A 12934-nucleotide genomic window follows, 5' to 3' on the forward strand; every position below is an offset into this window, starting at 1 on the left:
AGTTACACCCATAGAAAAAATCATGAACGGCGTGCTAATTTCAAAACGATCCGTTCCTAAAAGTGAATCAACACAACTGTGGTGTCAAACTGAGAACAAGGATAAAATGACCCCATACGTTGTCAAAACAACAACCAGCGTTCATGATCTGAGAACGTAATAGTTACGAATTTATAGACAATATTAAAAAAAAAAAGTAAGTAAAGTCTAAAGTCGGGCGGGGCTGACTATATTATACCCTTCACCACTATGTACACCAAAATTTGTGTTACCATCTCAACTCCTTCAAATTTGTTTGGAGTCATTATAAAGGTTTATATTCCCACATTCAAATAACTATATCTTAACCGGTTTGAAGATATGTGGTCTATTGTGCGTTATGATATATTGTTTGGCCAAGTCGGGCGATATTTCCACAAGTCGGAGCCTTATTTAAAACTCAACCATTCTGTGGAAAGTCTGGCATTACAGTGTGTAGGATATGATTATGATATTGGGAAATCATCACAGAATTTTGTGTAAAATATGGGTATTTTGGACATATTTATATAAACAGGAAGAACAACTCTATTGAGGATTTATTTAAATCTGAACCAAATTAGATCACACTTGACACACTTAAATAGCGAATTAAATATATTCTCTGTAGAAACTATCAAGTCAATTGCAGGAAAATGCCATCAAAAATGGGATTAAAATATCAAACATTCTACCATATTTCCCCAGCTCTGGCGTACACATACATGGGAGCTGTATCTAATCCTGAACCGATTTTGACCAAATTTGACATGCATAGTAAGAATAATAATTCTGCAATCTCTACAAAATTTCACATAATTGGGAGTATAGCTTTGGCCTCCGTGGTCATATGAGTGTAAATCGGGCGAAAGATATATATGGGAGCTATATCTAAATCTGAACCGATTTCAACCAAATTTGATACACTTACCGATACTATTAAACATACTCCTGGTGCAAAATTTGAAGCAAGTCAGGGCAAAACTCTGGCTTTTGAGGCCATATAAGTGCAAATCGGACGAAAGATATATATGGGACTTATATCTAAATCTGAACCGACTTAAATCAAATTTACCAAGCATTGGTAGAATATGAATACTGCTCTCTGTCTAAAATTTCACGAAAATCGGTAGTAAACTTCGACCTCGGTGGCCGACCTGTACTTTGCACACAAAAATACATGTACAGACAGACGGACATCGCTAAATCGACTCAGAATTTAATTCTAAGACGATTCGTATACTAAACGATGGGTCTCAGACTTTTCCTTCGTGGCGTTACACAGAAATGCACAAATTTATTATACCCTGTACCACAGTAGTGGTGAAGGGTATAACAAATCTGCTACCGTGACTCGAACCTGTGTTGTCTGCACCATACGCGTTAACAGTCGCCTTAGCACACTGCACCAACGGGAGAGTTGCCATAACAATGTCTAACGATTATTTTAAAACTTTTCATGACCAAAGAAAAACGAACGCGCCTCCGTGAACATTCCGTTTTAATTTTTTTGTGAACGTTACCGTTTCATTTTGTCACCGTTCATTCACGATTGAGGAACGTATTTTTTTTTGCTATTGGTGTAGCAAACTTTTTTTCATTAGTACGCCTGAGTCTCAAGAAACAATAATTTGCGAATTTGGAAAATGGTTTCGTGGACACAGAGAGCAGTGGATCATGGATTTTCGGGAATCACGCGTGATTCACTTGAAGTAGTGTATGAGTTTTAAACTAAATCTCGTGGCTTCGTTAGATCATAGAAATAAGATGAATTGTAAATGATTATGGTTTAATAATAAAGAAAATAAAAAAACTTATCGCAGCTTAAAGTACTCGATGAGAAGAGAAAAGTAACTTCTGGACAGTGTTGCCACAATGAATTTTTTTTTGCGGACCAACATTTTTCCACAATTGGACCTAAATTCCTACCAGCGGACCATTTTTCTAAATTAAAGTGATATAATTTAAAAGAAAATTTTGCCAAATTTTTATTTCTGTTTATTTCTTTAGGAAATTTTATCAAAAATCTATTTCTATAGAAAATTTAGCCAAAATTTTATTTCTATAGAAAATGTTGTCAAAATTTTATTTCTATAGAAAATTTTGTCGAAATTTTATTTCTATCGAAAATTTTGTCAAAATTTTATTTCTATCGAAAATTTTGTCAAAATTTTATTTCTATCGAAAATTTTGTCAAAATTTTATTTCTATCGAAAATTTTGTCAAAATTTTATTTCTATAGAATATATTTTCAACATTTCAAATCTATAGAAAATGTTGTCAAAATTTTATTTCAATAGAAATTTTGTCAAAATTGTATTTCTATAGAAATTTTATCAAAATTTTATTTCTATAGAAATTTTGTCCAAATTGTATTTCTATAGAAATTTTGTCAAAGTTTCATTTCTATAGAAAATTTTATCCAAATTTTATTTCTATATAAAATTTTTAGAAATTTTTGCATAATTTTGTATCTATACAAATTTTTTAAGTTTATTTCTGTACAAAATTTTAGCAATTTAGCAATTATGTAAAAAGGTTTTCTTCTTTACATCAATGAATTTAAGTCTAATTAGCTAAATAAAACTTAAAAGGAACAGAAAATATTGAGCAAGCAAACAATTAAACACAATTTTATTTCTATAGAAATATTTGTTAAAATTTTATTTCTATAGAAAATTTTGTCAAAATTTTAAAATTTTTGAAAAATTACCGATTTGACAAAAATGGAGTCAAATCAACTAAATTAAATTCCATTTGGTCCGATCATCGAACCAAAATTTTGAAAAATTACCGATTTGACGACAATGGAGTAAAATCAACTAAATTCCATTTGGTCCAACCATCGGACAAATTTAAAATGTAATATTTTTTTTGGTCCAATTTGGTTCTGGATGGGCCAATTGCTTCTGGATTTTGCTAGATTGGTTGTCGTTCGTTTTTTATGAACCCTATAGTTTTGTAGCCGAATTCGATTTTGAGCACTTTGTTGCAATTTTCGCATGGCCAAAGCTCGAAAAGTGCTGTGAAACTGTTTTCTGCAGTCTTCAGCAAAGTTGTAGCTCTTGACTCGGCCACAAAAAATTTGCCGGAAAGCAGGAAAATTTCATCCTCATTCTCAAAACCCCAAAAATGTCGAAAAACTTACCACTTTTTCGACGATTTCTTTTCCATTTTTCTTCTACAGCTCTTGAACTATTAAACATTTTACCATACAATCAAGGTAAGAAATGTAGCCTATAAAATTATGAGCAACTTTCTAGAACATAACAATTTCCAAATTGTTCATAATTTTATAGGCTAAATTTCTTCCCTTGATTGTTTGGTAAAATAAAATAGATCAAGAGCTGTAGGCGAAAAACGAAAAAAAACCTGCGAAGAAAGTGCCAAATTTTTTGCGACATTCTTGGGGTTTTGAGCATGAAGATGAAATTTTTCCGACTTAATATATTCACCCGAGTCAAGAGCTACAACTTTTCTGAAGACTACAAAAACAAATTCGCAGCACTTTTCGAGCTATTGTCATGCAAAAATTGCAAAAACGTGCTCAAAATCGAATTTGGCGACAAAACTATAGAGGCAACCAATCTAGCAAAATCCAGAAATAACTTTTCTCTTCTTACTCGTACTTTCGCCTGCGATAAGTTTGTTTTTGTTTGGTTGGAATTTTTGTGTTGCACTGTATAATAAAACGTAATACGTCTATAATTACAAAAAAAAAACTTTTTTATAGCCACAATTACCCAACGTTACCCACAGGCAACTTTCTCTACCACCCAATCGAATAGGCGTGGCGAACCGAAATTTTGGTGCAGGTAAACAGTATACAATTAAATTAATAGAAAAATTTTTATATACATTTATAAACCTTCACACTTGGTTATAAAAAATCACAATGGATACTTAAAGTTTCCCCACAACTGCCAAAAACTATTAGGTTATGCTTCCCCAACTGAATATACATCCAAAATCCATTGGAAAAATCTACAAAAACAAAAATAATCATTGCTGAAAAATGGAAATTATTCACTGTTTGCTGAAACAGGAATCATTCACTGTTTGCTGAAACAGGGTCTAACAATAAACAATATATACTGAATATGTCTTGTATTGGCTTAAAATTCTTCACAAATTTAGACCCAACAGCAATTTTTAGATAACATTTTGAAAATTAAAAATTTTACGAATTCGAATGATCATGATATACAAAAATTTATAGCAGACATCAAACGCTGTGTTTAGTAGACGTTTTTCTATGAGTGTAGAATATGATCGCCTAATTAATGCACTCCTTTTGGCTTCAAGTAGATAGGAGCATTACTTTGCGATCTTTAAATTGGCCAGACTGTTGTTGTTTTCTTTCCAAATAAATCCTCATTTCATTGCACCTTAAAAATGGGTTTTCTTAGCAACTGTCTGTAGGCACATTTATTATCAACAATTAATCATTCTTATTGATTTCCGTACAATATAAGTCTCCACTATTAAATTTTTTAGGAATAAAATGCCTTCAAACAAAGTTTTAGGATTACCATGAAGATGAACAAGGTTATTTAAAACATTGAACCACCACCGAATTTGTTAAAGCAATTATATATTAAAAAATATTTATTTTAAGAACAATTATTCTTATATTCTCTTAGGATGTCATTGGACATTGAAAAACAAAAACACAGAATCTCAAATGGAAATTTTAAAAAAATGCTGAAATGATGTATAATTCTAATAATACCAAATTAATTGGCTAAACAATTGTTTGTTTTCAAATAAATAATATATTGAATGGTTTCAACCACTCCAACATAAAAAAGAGAATAAAACCTAAAATAAGTTGTTGAGTAATCTTAGTAAAAACAATGAAAATCCAAATACACATCCAGAAATAATAATTCTTATAACTGGTATAGAAAATTACAAAAAAAAAAAACAAAAACAACACGTACATACATATATACATTTTATAAATTTATATTTATAATGAAAAAATCTTGTTTGTTGAATTATTATAAATTTACACTCATACACATTCATATTTGTGCGTAAACATTGAGTCAGAATAGGCATTCACACTCACTACGTGTACTCAATGCTCATAATTACCCGACATTCGAAATACTCGCTAATCAGTCACAACTGACTAGTGAGTGTTTCGGATATCGATTGTTATTTTTCAAAAATGATACTGTATCAAAAATCGATTTTGAAGATTTTGTCTGTCATGTCTTAATATATTCAAGATTATCGACAACAATATAATTATATATATTTTGCGAGGCTTTAATTGTGCGTTTTGTTTTTCGTAAAACTAACAGAATCTTCCCCAAAAAATCGGTTGGTAGCCTACAATTTATGACAAAAATAAGCGAAAGAAATTGGAACTGATATTTTTATATTTTTAAGAATTTGTTTCTTGTTCATTAGATAAGGTAATTAATTCAATAATTAAAAAAAAAAGTTGCAATTTGTCATTATAAAAAAAATCAAAATTCTCATTGTGCAAAATTTTTATCGCAATGGAGTTTTTAGTTTGGAGCAGTATATAACTTGTTTTTTTTTTTTAATTTGGACTTTTATTACATCATAGTGGATTTGCTACTATCTGCTTTGGACCACATAAGATTCGTCCCCATTGCTGAGATTTTTTCTGCTATACTGCAAGAAAAGTTTTCTTTTCCGACGAACGCTATTTTAGACATAACATACAAAGTTTTCTTTTGAAGGTAACAATTTTTCTTTAAAAGCAAATTAAAAAGTTTAGAGAATATCGTCTCACTTAGCATAAATTCAGTTTTATTTGGTCTAAAAGAAAATACATTATAAGAAAGGGGAATTTCGTTTGTATAAAATTTCGTTTCGTAGGAAAGTATTTTTTCTTTGAGTGTATCTCTCTATGGTCATATCGGTTAAGTTCAGACTGTAGGAGAACTATATCTAAGAGTATTTCTATTTTTATAATTCTCTTAGGAGCCAATTTGCATGGATCAAAAGTAGAAAGCGTCTGAACCAAATGGAATATTCATAAAATTTCCTAATTAGTTTATACGGGTGCTGTACTAACATTAATAGCAACTATTTGTTCCGAAGTTTGCGTGTTTTCAACAGAGAGACAGACGGGCAGCTTTTGAACCAACTTTAATGTTCGAAACACTCCTAAAGATGCTGTAACGTGGTTTTTTAGTCTGGAGGGCTGAGGTACGTTCAGTCGTTTCCAATGTCGATCTAAGGACCAACAAACCTTAAATAAGAACACAAGTTGGTTTCCCTGACTAGGGTAAATGATTAAACAATGTTTATTGATGGTAGAGTTTATTACAATTTGTACCTGTGTCGAAGGAAAACGTAAGAGAAAGGCAAAAACGGTTGGGTGGTGATTTATGCACTGGTTTATGTAGTTGGGTTGGACGATTTCGAGTTAATCGTGAAGTTGCGATCGCTGGTAGAGTTGATCGACTAATTGGGGACGGTTGAAGCGGTTGGTATATACGGCGGTTTCTTCGGTAATACGGTTCGGTGATTCACGGTAACACGGTTCGTGTCGGCAACTTCATCGGTTCGGCGGTGCGCTTAATCAGCTGGTTGGTAGTACGGTAACGGTGCTAGCCTGGGTGGGTTAAAGTTGTCCATTACCTATGGAATACAATGAATAGACGTACCCTCAACTTGTGACGACGGTGTTACCCTCAACATGTGAGGACAGTTTTACCCTCAACTTGTGAGGACGGTGTTATCCTCAACTTGTGAGGAAGTTTTACCATCAGCCTGTGAGGAAGATTCTACCCTTAACTTGTGAGGAAGTTTTACCCTCAGCTTGTGAGGAAGATTTTACCCTTAACTTGTGAGGAAGACTTTACCCTGAACTTAACTATGAGGAGAGTTGCAACAAAATTTGTTCTGAAAAGAACAATGGTATGGCTTTACTTATGTGACTCCTAGGAGACAGGGATGGAAAATGCAGTACTATAGTACTTTCAATACTATTTCGCCCTGGTCAGTACCGTAGTACCCCCGCGAATAATTTAGTACCTTTTGTGTAGACATTTTTGAGCAGATATCAGATTTATGGGAGGTTAGGTTAGGTGGCAGCCCAATGTATCAGGCTCACTTAGACTATTCGGTCCATTGTGATACCACATTGGTGAACTTTTCTCTTATCACTGAGTGCTGCCCGATTCCATGTTAAGCTCAATGACAAGGGACCTCCTTTTTGTAGCCGAGTCCGAACGGCGTTCCACAGTGAAACCACCTAGAGAAGCTTTGAAACCCTCAGAAATGTCACCAGTATTACTGAGGTAGGATAATCCACCGCTGAAAAACTTTTTGGTGTTCGGTCGTAGCAGGAATCGAACCCACGACCTTATGTATGCAAGGCGGGCATGCTAATAATTGCATCACGGTGGCTCCCTAGAGATTTATGGAAGAATAGTTTTTACAAAATATTTCAATATTTTGAGAATGTGTTTAAAAAACTGTTTTTTCGTCAAAATGTTTTCTTTTGTAAAATTGTATTTTTCTATAGTGGTGCAATGGTTAGCATGTCCGCCTTGCATACACAAGGTCGTGGGTTCGATTCTTGCTTCGATCGAACACCAAAAAGTTTTTCAGCGGTGGATTATCCCACCTCAGTAATGCTGGTGACATTTCCGAGGGTTTCAAAGCTTCTCTAAGTGGTTTCACTGGAATGTGGAACGCCGTTCGGACTCGGCTATAAAAAGGAGGTTCCTTGTCATTGAGCTTAACATGGAATCGGGCAGCACTCAGTGATAAGAGAGAAGTTCACCACTGGACTGAATATCACAATGGACTGAATAGTCTAAGTGAGCCTGATACATCGGGCTGCTGGTGGACATAACAGCTACGTAGCTCAGTGGTAGTGTGTTGGCTTACAAACTGTATGGTCCTCGGTTCGATTCTCCGTCCAGGCGAAAGGTAAAATTTAAAAAAAAATTATAAAATTGAATAATTTCTTCAACATTATTTGTATTACAGAAAAAGGTGCCAAGAACTAAAAAATTTCGTGGAAGTGAAAATTATGTTAGGGAATGAGCACAATCTTCTTTGGGGAAAATTCTTCCAAGCATATAATATTTTTGGGCTCAAAATGCTTCCAAAAATAGAATATGTTCACATAAAACAAACATATTAATGTTTCGGCAGTATCCAATAATATATGTGCTTCCTGCAAAATATGTTTGGAACATATGTTAGAGAGGCGATTTTTTTTTGAGGGTGTAGGAGATTCACTACAGTGAAAAGCCTGCCTTGAATCTCTAAAAAACCCAAGTTTAAAACTACATTCAACATTCGCCTGAATATGAATTCCACGCGAATATCCACTCTTAAAAAGTTTGAGTATTTGAAAGTAACAAACGCATGATAGTTACTTGAATGCACGCGTTGAAATTCATGTGCCCGTATGTTAGCTATTGGCTTGGCTATGCTTACGCGTTACCCACTGCCTAATGCGTGGTCAATGCAATAGGCAAATGTATTGGCGTTGGATGGATGGTATGACAATGCCGTTATGGACATAGGGTGGTACGAGAATACTATTTATTAGAGTGGTGCGAATAATATTCGGATTATTATTAATATTATTATTATTTGTATTATTCCTATTAATATGTATTCTTATTATTATTATTAATATCAAAGAAAAATGTACGTGATGGATAATTGCGTCACGTTACAATGCCTTGCGATTATATCGACTTCTAACCTAATGAACAAGCAACAAATATTATATATGTTTTTTTTTTATATTTTAATTTAGTTTTGCATTTCATGTTTGTTTAAAACTTGTTTTTTCTAATAACTCTATACATTTATATTATCTAATAAATCTATATACTATTAGTAGCCGGTTATAGCTTCTTAACTCCAAACGTATACGTATACTATTTGTCTCTTCTAACTTTATCATATTTAGCTAAAATTTTAAGAATAACCAAAACAATAAAATGAAAAAAAAAACCAAGATATTTAGCAAAAATAAAAATTCTTCCAAAGATAAATTAAAACTAACTCTCCTACTAACAAAATAGTACTACTTCAAATCAAATCTATACCTTATGTAGAAGTAATAGATATTAAATAAAAATATTTTATATTTTAAAACCCAAAGTTAAGTTAAAATATACTATATACTAAATACACGCTTGTTTTCTTTTAGTACTAGAGACAAAACATACAGCAAAAATAAGAGCAAGGTTTATTCAAAATATAACAATTGAATTTATCAAAAAAATAATGAATTGAAACTTTATTTAAAAAAAAAAAAACAAACATAAGAATTGCATCAACTAAATTATTTAAATGGTATCGGTGATTGCTATTATCACTGTTTATTATTAATTTAAAAATTAATTGGATCAATTTCTTATTTTATTTATTTATTTGGTGTATTTGAATTTTCAAAAAATATAAATAGAACATTAGGACTGGTTGGATCACTTAATTGGATACACAGAAAAAAACTAGCTCCATAATATTTCCAATTAAAAAGTTGATTGAAGTTGAACATTTCTTCAATTAATAAATTAATTAATATAATTAACTTTTTACTTAAGATAGAAAAATTAAGTCAATGATTCAAAATTTTTAAATTTTTAATTAAAAAATTAATTTAACTTTTTAATCGAACTCGGAAAACTAAATCAATTCAAAAAATTGATGGACATTTTTAAATTTTTAAATAAAAATTTATTTCATACACTAAATTTTAAATCAAACTAAAAACACAAATTTAGATAAGAAAATAACTACGTGTTTAATTCATATTCATACAATTAATTTTGCCATCGACATCAATTAAATTTTTAATTGAATAAATTACAAAATTAATTGAAATTTTTAAATAAAATCAATTTTGTCGAAATGATTGATGATATTCATTTATTACAAATCTACTGAAATCAATCGAAATTTTAACTGGTCAAGAGCATGGTTGCCAGAATTCTACCAAAAATGGCAGTTTTTTACTGTTTGGTAGATTGATAGAATTCTTGATATTTTGGTAGAATTTGGAAAGAGGTAATTCATAAATTTTCTATAGAATTAAAACAACATTTTCTATAGAAATAAAATTTTGACAAAATTTTCTATAGAAATAAAATGTTGAAAATCTTTTCTATAGAAGTAAAATTTTGACAAAATTTTCTAACGAAATCAAATTTTTGCAAAATTTTCTATAGAAATAAAATTTTGACAAATTTTTCTATAGAAATAAAATTTTGACAAATTTTTCTATAGAAATAAAATTTTGACAAAATTTTCTATAGTAATAAAATTTTCACAAAATTTTCTATAGAAATAAAATTTTTATTGTCGTTTTTGATTTCAGCTTAAAACCATGCATTGACTAAACTACAAGTGTAGCTTAACCAACAGAGGAAAAGTATGCTTGTCAAATTAATTTAGGCAAAGCCCTATAGACTGCAAGATGGTTGGATGTACAGCTGTTTCGGAATTACCACATTCCTCATCAGCATCCTCTACTTGCAGCAAAACTAACAACCAATTATCAGAATATATTCACTCAACCCAATGTGAACTACACTTGAACCTCCCAAAAAAAGGGTTTGATAGTCGGCTACTTCCTAAACAAATTTGCAAGCATATTTCTTTTCCTTTGCCAAAGTCAAATCATCGATTTGAATGCAGTTGGCTTGGTTTCTTTTTGAGAGTGATTCCTCTATCTTAATTCGTATTTCATACATTTTATATAGAAATAAAATTTTGACAAAATTTTTTTATAGAAATAAAATTTTGACAAAATTTTCTATTGAAATAAAATGTTGACAACATTTTCTATAGTAATAAAATTTTGACAAAATTCTTCTATAGAAATAAAATTTTGACAAAATTTTCTAATAGAAATAAAATTTTGACAAAATTTTCTTATAGAAATAAAATTTTGACAAAATTTTCTATAGAAATAAAATTTTGACAAAATTTTCTATAGAAATAAAATTTTGACAAAATTTTCTTATAGAAATAAAATTTTGACAAAATTTTCTATAGAAATAAAATTTTGACAAAATTTTCCATAGAAATAAAATTTGGAAAAAATTCAATAGAAATATAATTTTGACAAAATTTAATATGAAAAAAAAATAAAATTTCGACAAATTTTTATACAGAAATAAAATTTTGACAAAACTTTCTATTGAAATAAAATTTTAACAAAATTTTCTATAGAAATAAAATTTTGACATAATTTTCTATGGAATAGAATATTGGAAAAATATTTTATTGAATAAAATTTTGACAAAATTTTCTATAGGAATAAAATTTTGACATAATTTTCTATGGAATAAAATATTGACAAAATATTGTATTGACTAAAATGTTGACAAATTTCTATATTCTATAGAATTCTATTGGAAAAAAATTCTACAGAAATAAAGCTTTTACAACATTTTCGATAGAAATAAAATTTTTACAACATGTTCTATAGAAATAAAATTTTGAAAAAACTTTCAATAGAAATAAAATTTTCTATAGAAAAAAATAAAATTTCGACAAGTCTTTATACAGAAATAGAATTTTGACAAAATTTTCTATAGAAATAAAATGTTGACAAAATTTTCTATGGAATAAAATGTTGACAACATTTTATATAGTAATAAAATTTGGACAAAATTCTTCTATAGAAATAAAATTTTGACAAAATTTTCCAAAGAAATAAAATTTGGAAAAAACAATTCAATAGAAATATAATATTGACAAAATTTTCTATGAAAAAAAATAAAATTTTGACAAATTTTTATACAGACATAAAATTTTGACAAAATTTTCTATAGAAATAAAATTTTAATAAAATTTTCTATAGAAATAAAATTTTGACATAATTTTCTATGGAATAGAATATTGGAAAAATATTTTATTGAATAAAATTTTAACAAAATTTTTCTATAGAAATAAAATTTTTACAACATTTTCTATAGAAATAAAATTTTGAAAAAACTTTCAATAGAAATAAAATTTTCTATAAAAAAAAAATAAAATTTCGACAAATTGTAATACAGAAATAGAATTTTGACAAAATTTTCTATAGAAATAAAATGTTGACAAAATTTTCTAAGGAATCAAATGTTGACAACATTTTATATAGTAATAAAATTTTGACAAAATTTTCCAAAGAAATAAAATTTGGAAAAAAAATTTCAATAGAAAAATAATTTTGACAAAATTTTCTATGAAAAAATAAAATTTAGACAAATTTTTATACAGAATTAAAATTTTGACAAAATTTTCTATAGAAATAAAATTTTAACAAAATTTTCTATCGAAATAAAAGTTTGACCAAATACTCTATAGAAGTAAAATTTTGACAAAATTTTCAATAGAAATAAAATTTTGACATAATTTTCTATGGAATAAAATATTGACAAAATATGTTATTGTCTAAAATGTTGACAAATTTCTATATTCTATAGAATTCTATAGAAATAAAATTCTATAGAAATACAATTTTGACAACATTTTCTATAGAAATAAAATTTTGAAAAACTTTTCAATAGAAATAATATTTTCTATAAAAAAAAATAAAATTTCGACAAATTTTTATACAGAAATAAAATGTTGACATGCTTTTCTATAGAAATAAAATTTTGACAAATTTTCTATACAAAAAAATAAAATTTCGACAAATTTGTATACAAAAATAAAACTTTGACAAAATTTTCTATAAAAATAAAATTTAAAAAAAAATCTATAGAAAGAAAATTTTGACAAAACAGAGAAAAAGAAAAGATTTTGGCCTCGCTTTCCGCAGCTAAACCCCACACAAAATCAAAAAATACGAAAAACTACCCCAATTTTTCTATTATTTGCTTTTTTCTCCGAACCGAAAAATTTAAGCCAATATTAAGAGTGCTAAATCCTTACATACATAGAAAAAAAGTTCGCTGACATT

This window comes from Haematobia irritans, chromosome 4 (genome assembly GCF_050003625.1).
Source record: "Haematobia irritans isolate KBUSLIRL chromosome 4, ASM5000362v1, whole genome shotgun sequence".
NCBI classification, from domain to species: domain Eukaryota; kingdom Metazoa; phylum Arthropoda; class Insecta; order Diptera; family Muscidae; genus Haematobia; species Haematobia irritans.